At 44.3% G+C, this 16,487-nt stretch overlaps 1 protein-coding gene across 6 annotated transcripts in view; it reads right to left on the bottom strand.

Moving 5' to 3' along the window:
- The window catches only part of EVA1A (eva-1 homolog A, regulator of programmed cell death), a 213,481-nt gene that overhangs the window by 28,526 nt on the left and 168,468 nt on the right, over nt 1-16,487 (bottom strand). For 2 of the 6 annotated variants that reach the window (XM_051810432.1, XM_051810442.1), the window contains exon 2: nt 11,123-11,212. The exons of the other annotated variants lie outside the window; for them this stretch is intronic. The gene's annotated coding sequence lies outside the window, so the exon portion shown is untranslated. The remainder of the gene's footprint in view (nt 1-11,122; nt 11,213-16,487) is intronic. 6 annotated transcript variants of the gene reach the window in all.

Here is a 16,487-nt window from a genome sequence, read left to right as displayed (position 1 = left end):
CAGAGAGCAGCGTTCAAATACGAGAATGAAGAGACTGAACTGAGTCAGCCCAAGCTGAACACTGTTATCAAACTACTTTACAGTGTAGAGCTGCTACTGCCCAGAAACAGGAAGGACATGCATTACCATATCTTTCCCTAATGTCCTCCTTTCCCTTTAAATACAAGAAACACAAAGGTTGTGTTAGAGAGTCCAGCAGGCTCATGCGATTGCAAAAGGATATTACACTGGACACCTCATCCATCAAGGACACCAGCAGGGTTTAAGCGAAAGATTGTGGGATAAAATAGTCTCCTGGGTCAAATTCAAGCCATAAATGTTGTTCCTCTTTATGTCAAAGGGAAGGCTTTGACTTTTAATCTTTCCATATTTCAATTAAACGATGCAAATGACAGATAGCTAAATTAGATGATAGATGCACGGCTAAACCGCCCCCATGTTCTTGGGCTCCTAAGATTTCTCTTTTAAATACCTTTACAACCACACTGTGAAACTACAGTGGAACTTATTCTTAAGCCATGCTTGTATCAAACCTTTGATTTAACAAGCTACCCCAAGACTGTTTCCCATCAGTGCTTTTCTCCAGTCATGGTTGTAGTAGAACCAGCTGTAGAGATAAAAGACAACTTCCTATGTTCATGCTCTCATCCCCCAGCCATTCCCATCTAGACAAGGCTTTAAAGTCACACTTGGACACAACTAATCATGATTGCATTTTCCTCTCTATTTGACTGAGTGAAAACAGAAGTCCATTTTCTGGTGGATCTCCCTCAGACCAACATCTCCAGCTCTTTAAAGAAGAGTGCCCTACCTAAAGAAGGTAGATTTAGATGGAGTATTAGGAAGAAACTATTTACTGTGAGGGTGGTGAGGCACTGGCACAGGTTCCCCACAGAAGTTGTTGACACCCCCTCCTTGGAGGGTTCTGCAGAGGGACCTGGACAGACTGGAGAGCTGGGCTGATTCCAACGGGATGAGGTTCAACAAGGCCAAGTGCCGGGTCCTCACTTTGGCCACAACAACCCCCTGCAGCACTACAGGCTGGGCACAGAGTGGCTAGAGAGCAGCCAGGCAGAAAGGGACCTGGGAGTTTGGATTGACAGGAAGCTGAACATGAGCCAGCAGTGTGCCCAGGTGGCCAAGAAGGCCAATGGCATCCTGGCCTGGATCAGGAACAGTGTGGCCAGCAGGTCCAAGAAAGTGATTCTTGTGAGGCCACACCTGGAGTGCTGTGTCCAGTTCTGGGCCCCTCAGTTCAGGAAGGATATTGAGGTCCTGGAGCAGGTTCAGAGGAGAGCAACAAGGCTGGTGAAGGGACTCGAGCAAAGTCCTATGAGGAGAGGCTGAGGAAACTGGGGATGTTCAGCCTGGAGAAGAGAAGGCTCAGGGGAGACCTCATCACTCTCCACAACTCCCTGACAGGAGGCTGTAGCCAGGTGGGGGTTGGTCTCTTCTCCCAGGCAACTATCAGCAAGACAAGAGGGCATGGTCTTAAGCTCTGCCAGGGGAGGTTTAGGTTAGATATTAGGAAGAATTTCTTTACAGAGAGGGTAATCAGGCATTGGAATGGGCTGCCCAGGGAAGTGGTGGCTTCTCCATCCCTGAAGGCTTTTAAGATGAGACTGGATGTGACACTTAGTGCCATGGTCTAGCAACCGCAGTGGTGTTGGATCAAAGGTTGGACTTGATGATCTCGGAGGTCCCTTCCAACCCAGCTGATTCTATGATTCTATAATGGGAATTCTTGGAATGGGCTTTGAGAAACCCCATCTAGTGGAAGGTATCCCTGCCCACAGCAGCAGGGTGGAACCAGATGATCTTTAAAGTCCCTTCCAAACGCAACCCTTCTATGATTCTATAATGCTATGAACTCTTACAGGAATGTTTTGCATTTACTTATTTTCTTGTACTTCTATTAGTACTTATCAGTGGTTTCCTGGTAGAGAAACCCTAATTGCACTATCAGAAAAAACAACAGAGGAAACAGTCTTAGAGAAGTAAAGCCACATCAGCACTAAGCATGTGGAGCAGAGATACAGCTCTGGCAAGATGATCACCCACAGACATGACAAGCTGCATCTCCCCACTTCCACAACAGCCAAAAAGTATAAGCACTCCAACTCTCTTGAGACAGAAATATTCCACCTAAATACAGGTACACCTTACCACATCTGTGCTCCCAGGTCTGACTCCAACTCTGGAGAGCACAACCTCATCCTAGAACTAATTATTAATGGAAGTCTTGTCCCAGAACACCTTGGTACAGAGCTTAAGGGGACATCTTACACTTGCTTCTGCTAGTGCTGGCACATGCACACAGATTGACATAAGCCAAAGATGGACTGACAGGAGGGGGATTAAAAGCTGGCTGTGCCAGTAGATGCAGCCTTCTTCTCCTTTGTTCTGTGCTCCAGCTTTAACACTAATTGCAGAAAAGAGTTGTAAAAATGCTGCCGATAAATGTGGGCCTTAATCAAACAAAGCACTCATAATTATTTTATTAGGAATCATTTTCTTTTTACAAATATAGAGAAAATTTAAAACAGTTGTGCCCTTGTGCATTCATTGTGCAGAAGTAAGCACTGTGGAATTTGAACAGAGTTAGTTGAGGTTTCTGATTCTGGTCAGCATGAACCAGATCACGTCCTGGCCTCTTGGGAGGAATGTCTGGACACAGGAATTGCTCTTTTCCCTGTGTGGACACAGCCAGTCAGCTGGCCATGTAAAAGGCATCAACAGATTGGGATTCAAGCACTACACAGATGTCAGTCAAAAAATACATAAAAAAGGCAAAAGATTATATCTGAGTGATGAATTAGATGAAATTTCCAGGAGTCAGTAGGAAAAGTCATAATTACAAACAGTGCTAATGGAAAGACTTGTTGGCTGTCATGGTTTACATGCTAAAATCATAATCAATGTCCCCTATACCCTGGGACAGCATGACTCTCATATGCAGAGATGGTCCTTCCAAAACAAGCTCATGACAGGCAGGTGATGTGTGAAGCTTTCATGTCTGAGACTGCATCATTTCTGCAAATAACCAGAGCACATCCACCCCAGGCTACAGGGCTGTCAGTGACCATAAAAAAACAAAGTAAATTTGATTTGCATTTTAGATTCAAATATTCCAGTGCCATACAAGCACTACCATCAAAACTTATGTGACTCTTGGGGATGGTCCTGTGCAGGGTCAAGAGCTGTACTTGATGATCCTTGTGGGTTCCTTCCAACTCAGCATATTCTGCGATCCTGTGATTGAATGAAAGCATTCTTTTGTCAAGGAGAAAACATTTCCTTTTAAAGTCTTCAACCAGACTTGGTCCACAGCTGACAATTACCAACTGCTTATGCTCAAAAATGAACCCAATCAAAACATTTCCCCAAAGAGAACCATGCATTAAGTCCATGGGCACGTTCAGCCCAGCCACCAGGTCTCAAAGCTGCACTGGCTCACACCACAAGCACTGTCAGCTCTCAGAGTAACCACAACACAAGGGAAGATGGGGTTATACCTGGCACCAAGCCTGCCTGGGTGCTCCCAGCTGAGTGGCTGGATACCTGGTTAAAGCATGGGGAGCACAGTATGGAGCTTTTGACACGAGTTTAGAAGAAGGTTTGAACCCCAGATTTCTACTCTGAGTCATTAATTGCTGCATCAGTACAGGCTTCAGCAGTGTGACAGACTGTTCCCCCAGGATGGAACTCAGAGCATCCTATGGAGCAATGCTGCGTGGTCCTCCCAGCACTGAGCTCCCTGGTGGGCTGGCACTCCTGCTGTAGGTCCATGAGTTACACCCCCTTGCAAACTGAGGAGGCCCAGGGCATTGGTCCAAGTACTAGCAGATGATCATTTGTACTCTTTAAATGTTCACACAGTGCTCGACAGAAACTTGGTCCATGCCACCTAGAGCTCTCCCCAGTCACAGCTGGCCACAGACTGGATCATTGCCCTCGGTAGTTGGGGTACGTGTGACTGCCCTGTCACACAACTAGCTAGATGCAAGTCCTGTTACGCCACTCATCCCCAGGATAGAGGCTTTGGCATGTCTTACTTCACAGGAGAGGTGCAGTCCCTGTGCTCTGAACAATGATTTTTCATCATCATTCATTAACACCCTAACTCAAGGAGTTTTAGTAAGGAGTAAGACCCCCAGCACACATGCTTATACCTTCCCATTTGCACAAGAGAGAGCAAGCCAGAGTCTGAGCTGATTTAAATTGTCCTGAGAAATCTGGCTGGGAGTCCTGTGCTATAGAGTGAAGCCAGCTGGAAAGTAAAACTCTCCACTGCACGCTCTGCGTACCCAGCCAAAAATCACATGTGGGTAGCGTCACCAAAAACCAAACACCTTCTCCTGTCCTGCCTCAAGTTCTGTGTGAAAACAAACGTCCGCCTTCACAGTTGGAAAACTCATATTTCAACATAGTTTTGTGCTTCAGGAAAAAACATCCCAAAGTGAAAGAGTACCACTAGCTTTGGCACTGCTGAAGAGAGGTCCAAGGAGAGTTTGACTGGCAAATAGTCAGAGGAGAGGCACAGCAGATCCTGGCCCTCTGAACAACACACTCCGTAGTTTAGGCAAGTCGCTAGTTCAACCTGAGGCAACTGCAAAATGAAGTTGAGTGTCACAGAAAAACAGGGCTGGAAATTACCCCACGATAACCATTCGGACTGTTCCAGAATATCTTTACTTTCACCACTATAACATTTTTTTGAATATAGAGCTTGAAATTCCTCTGCTACAATTTATGTTCTTATCCTCTCCAGCAAGGTGACCAACAGGCAGTCCTCCCCATCTCTGCCAGAGTCTTTTATGTATCTGAAAACTACTAACCTACTCTCTTCCCAGACTTTTGGGCTAAAAGACTACAAATTAGGATTCATATTACAATTGTACCCAAAGGCAAAAACAAGGCTGAGGTCCTCCGTAGAACCACATAAACACAGTTTAAGAGGTCCCTGCTCCAAAATGTTTATAGTCAACACAGAAAGTAAAGGGAAGATGAAAGTAAAAAGGTCAAAGAAATATATTATTCCTATTTTAAAGGTAGGAACTTGGTGCAGAGAGACGTGTTTAGTCTTTTCAAGAACTCCCACAGCTGCAAAGGAGTTTACAGAGGGTTTAGTACCTAACAAAATTATTGCATTTGAAAATATGGTTATTTCTGCTTCTACTGAGCTGCTAGATAAACTATTTTGAAATACAACCTATGGATGTTTGTGACAGATCTGGGAAACACAAACCAGATCCTCCAAGTGCCCCTCCAAAGCCCTAATCTCAAAACCATTCTTCCTTGTGGGAGAAGCAGTGATGATTAATTACATTTTTCAAAGCTCTCCAAAATTCATATTTTTTCTACAGGAGCTTGAGACAAAATGATCATAACTTACTTGAAGCACTTACATGCATCCTCCCTTGCAATGCAAACTATAACAACGAACACAAGTTGAAAGGATTCTTCACATCAAATTTACTGTACATGCAAATTTCTTTCAGACAGAACCATTAATAACTACTTGAATGGTCAAATTTAGGATTTTCTAAAAATGCCTTCTCAGTTTGTATGTGCATTCCTTATCGTCCATCTGTTTCACTGAGCAATCATTCCCCAATTTAATTCATTCTTTTTGACATTAGCACACATATAAATTCCCCATTTGTTGCAATTTTATGCTTTAGCAACATTTTACATGTCCCACACTGCCATGGTTTCAAATTCAAATAAATCCCACAGTAGAGGTGAGCATAATTCCAGCATATCTACAGAATACCAGACAGTTTATGCCAATCTGGAGGACTACAATTTTAGAAATTATGAGACCTTGATTATATTGTAACAAATGCAAAGTTAATGCTAATGAACAAAAAAAACCCACCCAGGGAACAGAACATTTCTAAATAAATATAAACACTACATAGTTGATTTCGTGTAGGGGTAGAAAGTTGCACGTGAGGATGGAGTTAGACAAACAATTTGACAAAAAAAATCTGGTCCTAAAAGAACCTCAGGGGAAGCAATAAATCTTGGAATTGTTCAGATATAAAACATATCCTCCAAAGAGAAAATCTGTTGCTGGTCGTTGGCCCCAGAGTGTTCTTGGGTTGATGACCTCAGTCTGCTTGTGCCCACGTAACTATGGCAGCACGGCAACAGGGTAGGAGTCAAGTCGAATCCTATCTAAAGGATGGAGCTTTTCTTCACTGAAGGGGTGTTCCAGCATTGGAACATGTTACCCAGGGAGATGGTGAAATCCCCATCCCTGCAAGTGTTGAAAAAGGTGTGGATGTGACACTCAGAGGTACAGTTCAGTGGGGAACACAACAGTTCTAGCTTAACAGTTGGACTCTATCTCAGAGGCCTTTTCCAACCTTAACCATTTTATGATTCTATACATTGGGAGCAGCAGCAGTAGAAAGGAACAGAGCGGTCAGAGTAGATAAAGACTACACAGTGCAATGCTCTGCACGTTTCTTGACATAAAAGGAAGGGCATGTTACCTCTCCTACGTGGAATGGGTGAGACTGAAACTGGAACATCACGTATAATTCTTTCAGTCCATTTGCTTTTACTCGGAAAAAAGATGAATCAAGACAGAGGTGAGTCTGTGGTGTGATTCAAGACCTAAAAAAATGCTTAAGGCTGGAAAATGGAAAGAGTGTGATGTTTAGTGATGAACACGGAATCTGTGAAAGATGACTGGCCTTGATGTATGATGAGAAGGAAACTGTCAGCTTCCAATGAACAGTTCAGTCTAGGAAGAGTCATAACACACATCCCAAAATATAGAAACAGTTCAGGATCACTAACCTTTACTATCACTGTCACAGGTATCTTGTCCAAATCAGTTCTAAACCCCTAGATGGGATATGCTTATTGTACTGAGCTTAGTATAAAAGAAATGGATAAGATGTAATAACGTATTAGATCATGTTGGATGATCCCACGGTCTCTTCCGGCTTTTAAACTCCACAAATGAGCCTATGACCTTTGTAAAGCACGGGTTGTACTAGAGAAGATATTTAAATGTATGTATAATGAGTTTCCCATTATGCTAAAGCATGCATCTTCAACTCTGCTTCTAACATCACTTAACCTCATGTTTTTCCAAACATTGCTTACACTCCCATACTATCAGCTTCTTCATTGCCATTACGATTTATATTCACATGAAGGTAATGTTTCCTGTGATCTCAGCACCATAAGACTCCTTTCTTTTCTGCCAAAATTGCCTGGTACCCTCCCAGCTCTTCCCCATGTACTCATGCAGCCAACACTCTTCCCTCTCCCGTTCCCCCTAACTGGTGTCTCTCTTGCTTTCTACCCTGCTGTCTCTAAGGAATTTTCCAAATGAGACATCACTCCTTAAGCTCTCTGTCTTACTTCAGGCCAGTCCTCCAGGAGCCAGATTTCTCCCAGTACACAGACAGATGAGTCTTCCCTAGCTCTTAATCCTCTCCCTCTTCCCATTCCAGACCCTGCATTGTCAACACAGACAATTTAAGGCACTTTGCACAAGTTATGCTGTATCCATATCTATGTGCACAGTAGTGGCTGAAGATGATTATACAGTAAGGGGTCTTAGTTCAAAGTTATTTAATTGTGGTTCAAATAGAAACGCCTAGTTTAAAACCAGACTGGACCCAAGCTAAAGGCTGAGATTTTCAGTAAGCAGAGAGAAAGGCTATATACACCATCTCAGCATTTGTCCTGTTTCCCAATATCCTATATGCTGCCTGCTGCAAAGCCACAAGCAACCCAATCTGCCCTCATAGCTGATCCAGCTTTGAGCAAGAGGTAGGACCAGAGCCCTTCAGAGCTCCCTCCCAACCTGACTTACTGTATGCCAAATGATCCTATGATCCTATTTCATTGCCTATTTGTGATGGAGTGCTGCCTGAAGCCACTTGCAAGAATTAGGGTTTATTTTACCTGTTTTGGCTCTGGGTGTGTTCCTGCTCTCAACACTGTAGATCACATGCTTGGAGGGGAAAAAGTAAATGAGGAAAAAGGCAGGCAGTTTCACCCGATCATACATAGTATACTAAGCAGGCAATGGAGTCTTTTTCACATAAACCTCTCTCTAAGATGAGCTAAGGAGACCCTTCAGCCTAAATAAATGCATTTTGCATGTGTTTATTTCAAGTTGATGTTCTTTTCTCACATTCCTGCCTTCGGAAGCCCACTTAAAACCTTGCTGTGCCTGCATTTGTCTCATGGAGACAACATGCCAGTTACCGTGTCTTACCCTGCCGCCTTTGAAAACCCAAACGCAGCCCCACTGACGCCAAGCCCCTCTTTGTTTGCTGCCCTTTTGTTTTCCTTCACTCTCGCTTGCACTTGCAAAGCGAGTCGTTAATGGCAATCACATGTGCACCCCAGCACAGCCCTGACTGGGATTTATCACCCGCCACTTCCTGGCACACCAGGCAGCTCCACATCTGGTTGTGACTAGTGCCCCGCTTTGGCTCGAGGTTCCTTTGCTCCCACAGCGTCTGAAAGCACTGAGAACCAGCAACCATAGAGGAGGCAAACCAGCCCACGCTGTGCTGGAGCAGGGCTTGAGTCTTCCCAAAAGCAAGTGGGGAACAACTTTCAGCATCGTGCATCTACAAAACAGTCTGTCTAATTCTATCTTTATATGACCACACACCCCTCTATGTCCTGCTGACACCCAAGATGAGGTTTGCAAAACACTCAGAAATGGCTTGTTAAAGAAAACTTATTCTCTTCACCTTTAACAATTTGAGGAGCTTCCCAGTCTGCTTTCACAGCATGCAGATGGCTTGAAAATAGCAATTTATGTGGTAGAGGGTTAGGTCAGGGTTAGATCATTCTCACTGCCCAACTCAGACATCCTAATTATCATGAAATCTAAATCCAAGATGATGATGAGCAATTCAGAAAACCTGCCAGAGGGTCAGAGCTTGGCTCATAACATCGTCTACAGAGAAAAATAATCACTGATTCTATGCTGGGAACCTGTAACAGACACACCTCATAACTGCCAATCAATCACAAGTCTGAAAAAAAATCAGTCTTTAATCAACGTCAGGAAGCTGGTGAATCTTGAGTTGTATCAGTTCCTGTTGGAGCTTCTAAGGACATTTCAGAAGGTTTGTCTAATAGACAATGATCAAAGTGGGGACTTCAGAGACCCCCCGAATTTTTAGAAAAAAACAAATACCCCAATACAGTTTTACTCTGTTCCATTAGGTAATTCCCATGGGAGTTTGTATGCCTCATTAAAGGTGCTGGTGTGACACAGCAGGTGCTGGTACACAGGTCCTTCTCCGGACCACTACATACACAATGTCAGAAGAAAAGCAATTATCACCTCTAGTCTAATGACCTGGCCTCTCAAGGCAAGAACAGACAGACAATGCTGAGAGCTCTAGTACAAGGAATGATAGCCTGGGAACAGGCCAGGGGCTGAGGTTACCATTAATGCACCTGAACTCCAAACAGAAACCACTCTTCTGATGAAATGTTTCCTTTATAGCTTAGGGTGAGTTCTTTTCACATTTTGGCTTTGCATGCTTTCCCAGACTGTTTTCCTGATCCAATAGAGACACTTAAGAACAGCAAGCCTTAAATCCAAGCAATAGGACAAGAGGCGACAGGCAGAAGCTGATGCCCAGGAAGTTCCACCTGTACATGAGGAACAACTTCTTCACTGTGCAGATGATCACGCACTGGAACAGATTCTCCAGAGAGGGTGTGGAGTTTCCTTCACTGGAGATATTCCAGAACCATCTGGACACAACCTTGTGCAATGTGCTCCAGGATGACCCTGCTTGAGCAGGGAGGTTGGATCACATGACCCACTGTGGTCCCTTCCAACCTGACCCATCCTGTGATTCTGTGAAATCTGCAAAAGAGAATTGCGAAGATATCTGATGCATAAAATAAAATAAACTGAAAACCTCTCAAGACTTGTTATCAGGAGTCCAAATCATAGAATCACATAATGGTTTGGGTTGGAAGGGACCTTAAAAATCACGTATTTCCAACCTCCTGACGTGGGGGCTGACCAGGTTGCTCACAGCCCCATCCAACCTGACCTTGAACACTTCAGTGATGAAACATCCATGAGTTCTCTAGGCAACCAGTTCCAGTACCTCACTACTCTCATGATAGAATTTTTTTCCTTATATCTAATCTATACCTACCCTCTTGCAGTTTAACACCATTGCCCCTTGTCCTGTCTACAGGTCTTCACAAAAACTCTCTGTTTCTCTTATAAGCCCCTTTAAGTATTGAAAGGCTGAAATTAGGTCTCCCCAGACCCTTCTCTTCCCCAGGCTGAACAACCCCAACTTCCTCAGCCTGTCTTCACCAGAGAAGGGTTCCAGCTCTCTGACCATTTTCATAGCCCTTCTCTGGACCATCTTTAACAGGTCCATGTCCAGAGCCGGATGCAGTACTTCAGGTGGAGTCTAACGAGAGTGGAATAGAGGGAGAGAATCACCTCCATCAACCTGCTGGTCACACTTCTTTTGATGCAGTCCAGGAAACAGCTGGCTTTTTAGGCTGCAAGTGCACATTGCTGGCTCACATCCAGTTTTCATCCCCAAGTCCTTCTCAGCAGGGCTGTTCTCAATCCATTCACCCTCCAGTCTGTATTGGTACTGGAGATTGCCCAGGTGCAGGACCCTACATTTGGCCTTACAGAACTTCATGGGACCTGCCAAGGTCCCTTTGGCTGGTATCCCTTCCCTCAAACCAATCAACTGCATCACTCTTCTTGGTGTCGTCTACAGACCAGCTGACACAAACGAGGCACAACATCAAACATGGCTGGTGTGGGAGCATATGGAGACCAATGGCTTTTAGCATCAGGAAATGCTTCTGCTAATCAGTTTTTGTATCATTCAAGGTCAAAAAAATTAGCTCTGCTAACAGAAGGAATAGAAATTTAGGTTGAAACTAAAACAGATAGAAATGTCTCACTTCATCTTTGTCTTGACTTTTTAATGTTGAAGCACCAATCTGATAAATGCTACACATGTACTGCTCTACCATGATGCTTCACCCACTGTCAGGCCTAGTCTAAAATTTAAAGGGTTAGTTTAAACTAGATGATGAAATCTCCTATGTTACTAACTGGTGAAGACACCTTCCCAAGGCAATTCAGCCCATCCTACAATAGGTGTTATGGATTCTTGGATGGACCTTTTCTTTCAAGTCAGCCACCTCTCTCCATCACCTAGAAAAGCAAGTTCTCACCAAAACAAATCAGCCATTAAAGAGTCTACCTTGACAAGAAGGAGAGGTTGTTGTTTCCTTCACTTCCCTGCTTTTCCCTCCTTCTGACCCTGATTCCCTTTCTTTACCTTCTTCTAGCTATCCCCATACCCATACTTGATCTCTCCCTCTTGCCCAGTCAAATGTACACTGGTTTTACTTACAAATCCAAAGAGACACTTTTTTGCCTGTTTAGTTTTCTGACTTCTCAGTTAATTGAACGAGCCAATTTATCAAACAATTGGCAGGAGCAAGCAGCCAGGTTTGCCCTGCTTTGGTGTTCAAGAGCTTGTAATGAGCTCAAGTCATGTCATGAAGCACATGTAGACAGAGTTACTCAGCTGTTTGTGCAATAAAGTTAATGAGTGAAAAATCTAAACAACAAACTTGCCTTTCTCTTCCTCCACACCATGAATTAGGTATTAATAACACTCGCGAAAAAAACTATTTTGAAGACAAACCTATGGCTCACGAAGCACTAAGCCTCCATCACAAAAGAACCTTTGTCCAAACACATTCATGTGAACGGTCATGAAACTCACCTATGTGCAAGTATTAACATCTGGACTTAAAACCAAGCCTGGCGGAAGCACAAAGGGAAGGAGACCCTGCGAATAATTGAAAATGTGTATTAAAGTGTTCTGTACCTTTTCTTACAATGCAAGAGTTCTGCAGCCATTACGTCTCTGCTTATAAATAAGACAGGTTAAGGTTCATTCTCTGACCCTCAGGGCAAGTGACACAGCCCAGCTTGTGTCCATATGGCTAAAACTTTCTCCCTTGCATCCTCCCATGTGGCATGGCTTCATTCATACTGCTTACTGGGAAGAACCATGGATGGACAAGGGCTATACAGCAGTGGGCAAAGCCAGGGCAAAGAGCACAGAAACCATTTGCATGATGCTTGAGCCCACACCTTGGAGCTATGCAGTTTGCTGGTATGGATGAGAGTAGTCAGACACAGACAAAAAGCCATGTGTCTTTATATTTAAAATGAATAAATTTTGATCAGCAATGAGCTAAACTCAGAATCTGCAATGCAAACACCACAGAAAGAAAATTAATTTTTATCCATCTCCCAGCTAATGCAGTTGCACTATAAAAAAAACCTAACAGCATATTCCAGCTGAGCACTTATATGCAGTATCATAGAATCATAGAATAGTTTAGGTTGGAAGGAACTTTAAGATCATCTAGTTCCAACCCCCTGCCAGGGGCAGAGATGCCGTTCACTAGACCAGGTTGCTCAGGGCCCCATCCAACCTGGCTTTGACAATTCCAGGAATGGGGCATCCACAGCCTCTCTGGGTAACCTGTTCCCGTGTCTCACCATCCTCTGAGTAAAGAATTTCTTCCTGACATCTAATCTAAACCTGCCCTCTTTCAGTTTAAAACTATTGCCTCTTGTCCTGTCACTATCTGCCCGTATAAAAAATCCCTCTTCCTCATTTTCCAGGCAAGGCTGACTGTCGGCTTCCAACTGTGCAGCTCTTCAGAAAGGTGTGGGAACACCAACACTCATTTCTACACAGTATTTCCCTGTCTTGGGAAAGGTGTTTTGGAGAGGGAAGACTCCATGTGCCTCTAGTATGAAAGTCCATAAAATGTTCTGAAAGATGCACTGTTTGCCTTGTAGCATCAAATGCTGTGTGGTCTTGAGAAACAGAGCTGTGCTGATGCTCAGAAAATGAGGTTAACAAAAATAAGCAGTTGCCTTCAGTGTGGCCACTGTGTGTTCTAGCATTCCATTTACAGTCTGCCTTCACCAGAGGATTAATTTGGTGCTAATCTGAACCTTCCCTATTCAGAGGCTCCACATCAGCAGTGTCCTGGAAAGAACAGTGTCTCTCAGGACCTTCCCAAAATCAAACTACAGAAGCACAGTGTGCTACTAGGGCAGGAGTTAAAGTAGCTGGAAAAGTGTTTAGCATGTCGTTATCAAGGATTCATTTTTCACAGTGAAAGGATACATCAAGTGGGGTTTTGCAAAGGTCAGTCCTAGATCCTGTTCTAATGAAAATATTTTCATTTTCCTGAACACAGAGTACCTGGACGATGACCAGGATGCTGGAATATGGATAATGTTTATTACATTTGCAGATGACACCATACTAGGAAAGACTGCAAAAAAGTAAGAGGGAGAGAATTCAATGTTATCTTGAGAGGCTGGACATAACAGGCAAGTCCAAGATACCAAAATACCAAAATCAGCCAGGAAAATTCTACTAGGCAAATACAGGATGAAAATCAGCTTTCCACATAGCAATCCTGTAGATCACAAGGGATCTGCAGGACATCAACCAGTGATGTCAAGTGGCTGATGGATCTCAGATCAGAACCCTTTCCTTTTGCTCAAGAGTAGGATAATCTCGGTTAGAGTACTATGCCTGCTCTGGAGCTCTTGGCTCCAACTGAAACCTCCAGGAGACATTCCAGAGGAAAGGAAAAGAACTATCACTGATTTTAGACAGAACTGATACTGTCACCATAAACAGCAGAATACTGAGAAGGACCTGGGAGACATGAAAACAGTCTTCAAAAATATAGAGGTTGCTAGACAGGAGGAAGAAATAATTCTGTTTTCTGTGCTCATTTGGACACATGGTAAGCAATGTGTCATGTGAGAAATTACATCAGGAAAATTTTGGTTAGTCACTAGGAAAATGCTTCTAATGGAAAGGAAAGCATGGAAGTGCATTGCCAGAAGAGCCTCCCCTGACTGAATATCTGTCAGGAGTGGTCAGTGTCCATCCTGCTTGGTGACTAATGAGCTCCTAAAAGGAGCTCACGGTTGCATGACTCAGGAGTGAACTGGGAACAAGAAGATGCTGACAAAGTCCAACTCTGTTAGCACCTTTAAACTGGCTGCTAGTCATAAACACAGTACTATTACAAATCATTCTTGGTTTCCCAGTTGCTTTCCACATATCTCCACAGCCTTCCAGATTTAATTCAGGCTAATTCAGTCACAGTTGTTTGCTCAGTCATCAAATCCTCTTACCTGGATGTGACAACTCTGTTTTGATCATCTCTGTTTTCCAAAGTGTCAGTGCTAAGGTCTATAGTAAGTCACCAAGTCATCATGTTACCAGCAGACCAGGAGTTTTAACCAAAACACTTTTCAACCTTGCAGTCTTATAAAGTGGAGCGTGATTTGGACGGAAGTTTCCACACTGAGACATTTCTAAAATCATCATCTAAATATCGCAGAGTGCCAAAGCCTGAAATAACCAAGGACTCAGCAAGTGACCAGCAGTGACCTGATTCTGGCAGCCAGAGGTGTTGTTCTAGCAGAGGATGTTGCTTGACACTCAACCCAAATAAATACATCATCCTGGCAAACAAGAAGAAAAAGAATAGAAGCAGACAAGGTGGCCTTTCTCTGCAGACACTACAACAGACAGAGGAGAACTCCAGAGCTGTGACCACCAGCATGAAGGATTTTATTGGTGTTACCACATCAGCCATAGCAAAGACAAAGCCATAAGGTTGGTCCCCAGGAGTAGGAAAACCCTGGAGCAGCAGCTTGGACTCTGCCTGCTTTTTCTTTGCCCTCATTTTATTTCTCACTCCAGAAGTAGCACTGAAAGTAGGATTCATGATGCAGCAATCAGGTACACGAATTTCACTTCAGGGAGAAGGTAAGTGCTTAACACTAACAAAATGAGTCACAAAAAAAATACTGATTTCCTGCTCAGGCACCTCACTAAATTTCTTCACACCTAGACTTACTTTGACATCTAAGGCTGGCACGCCCTGCGCATGCCCAGGAATGCCACTAGCTCAGCTTAGTGCCCCTGAAGGGCCCATCTCCTCCAGTGGGCTCCTGTCACACTGACAGCACCGGCTTCAGCAAAGCCCAGCAGTCACAGCCACTCTCCATCAAACCAGTGCACACAACAGCCACCTTCTGCAACTTTGTCACTGGAGCTCAGGAGGCAAGAGCTGCGCTTCCAAACATCAGCTCAGCCTCGGGAGGACTTGATAATTTCCACACCCTGAAGGGACCAGAGAGCCCTGGTGGAGGAGTTGCTTTCTCCTCCTGGGAAAGCTCCGCTGCTGCACAGCCCTGTGCCTTTTGGGCTCAGAGCCCTGCTGTGAAGCTTCATCACCACATGGGTGGATTTGATTTTGAAGGGCCCAGTGAGGAAGGGCTGTGTCCTGACAGCAGCCGGGATGGTCCATACTGCTGCTCTTCTTCCAGGAGCATCCGCAACAAAAGCTTGGCCATCCCAGCTACCCCATCGAGGGAAAGAAGACCATGAACAGTTCCTTGCTTCAGCCATCAGCCACACAAGGCAGACGCCTACTGAGTGCCTCAAGTGGGGCCAGGCCAGGGAGGCAGAAAAATTGCTGGCAGTATGGCATTTGGCTCTTGCAGCCTTCAAGCTGGGACTGGGAGAACTGGTGTGTGGTTCTGACTCCTGGTTGATGCACACAAGCACACAAGGGCTCACAGGGATCAGGATTTACACCCCTTCTGGCCTCAGTCCCGCATTCAGCAGCTCTGGGGAGGAACTAAAGCTGAGACAAAGCTTTTTAATGACAGTGAGCGGGACCTGTAAGTCACTCTTATAGACAGGTACAGCCTTTCCCATTGCAGCACTATAGGAGGAAACAAGTGAAACCACATTCATGTTCCCTTGGACTTCAAAAAGAAGCAAATTCTCCAATCTCTTTCGTGCAGTTACTGGCTGGAGGAGTCTTCATAGCAAGAGTCCAAAAGCATCATGAGAAAAGAGGAGTTACAGCTCCTACAGCCCTGTCATGCTCTCAGGACTGTGTCATGCTTTCACTGGCCCCCACTACAGTATTTTTATGGTCTTCTTGCTTTCCTTTCTGCTCTCTTTCATGCTCCCCTGAGTTTCAATCAAAGTTGCATTTCCCTGCTTCTCGTTCTCCCCAGCCTCTTGCATTCCTGGAATGAAAACAAGGACAGACGGAGCTGGCTGGCTGTAAAAAGTTGTTCTTACAATGAAAGCAGTGCTTTCCAATAAAACTTAAGCAGTCTGGCTGCACTGCCTGTGCTCTGCTTCCCTGCTTTAGGGCACATCTGCAGAGATACAGCAACCTCAGATGGGTGACATAAATAATATAGAATCATTCTTAATAATCAAGCAACATCAGCATTGCCAAAAAAGTAGCCAATACACCCAATCCAACTACTGCACACTTATAAATATGTTGATCTCTGGAACCCCCCCCCCTTCCCCCAGAGCTGGTGAATGAACCAATCC

This window comes from Manacus candei, unplaced genomic scaffold (genome assembly GCF_025592945.1).
Source record: "Manacus candei isolate 608988 ecotype Guabito, Panama unplaced genomic scaffold, ASM2559294v1 h1tg000007l, whole genome shotgun sequence".
Lineage (NCBI taxonomy): Eukaryota > Metazoa > Chordata > Aves > Passeriformes > Pipridae > Manacus > Manacus candei.
This window is presented reverse-complemented; position numbering and strand designations above follow the sequence as displayed.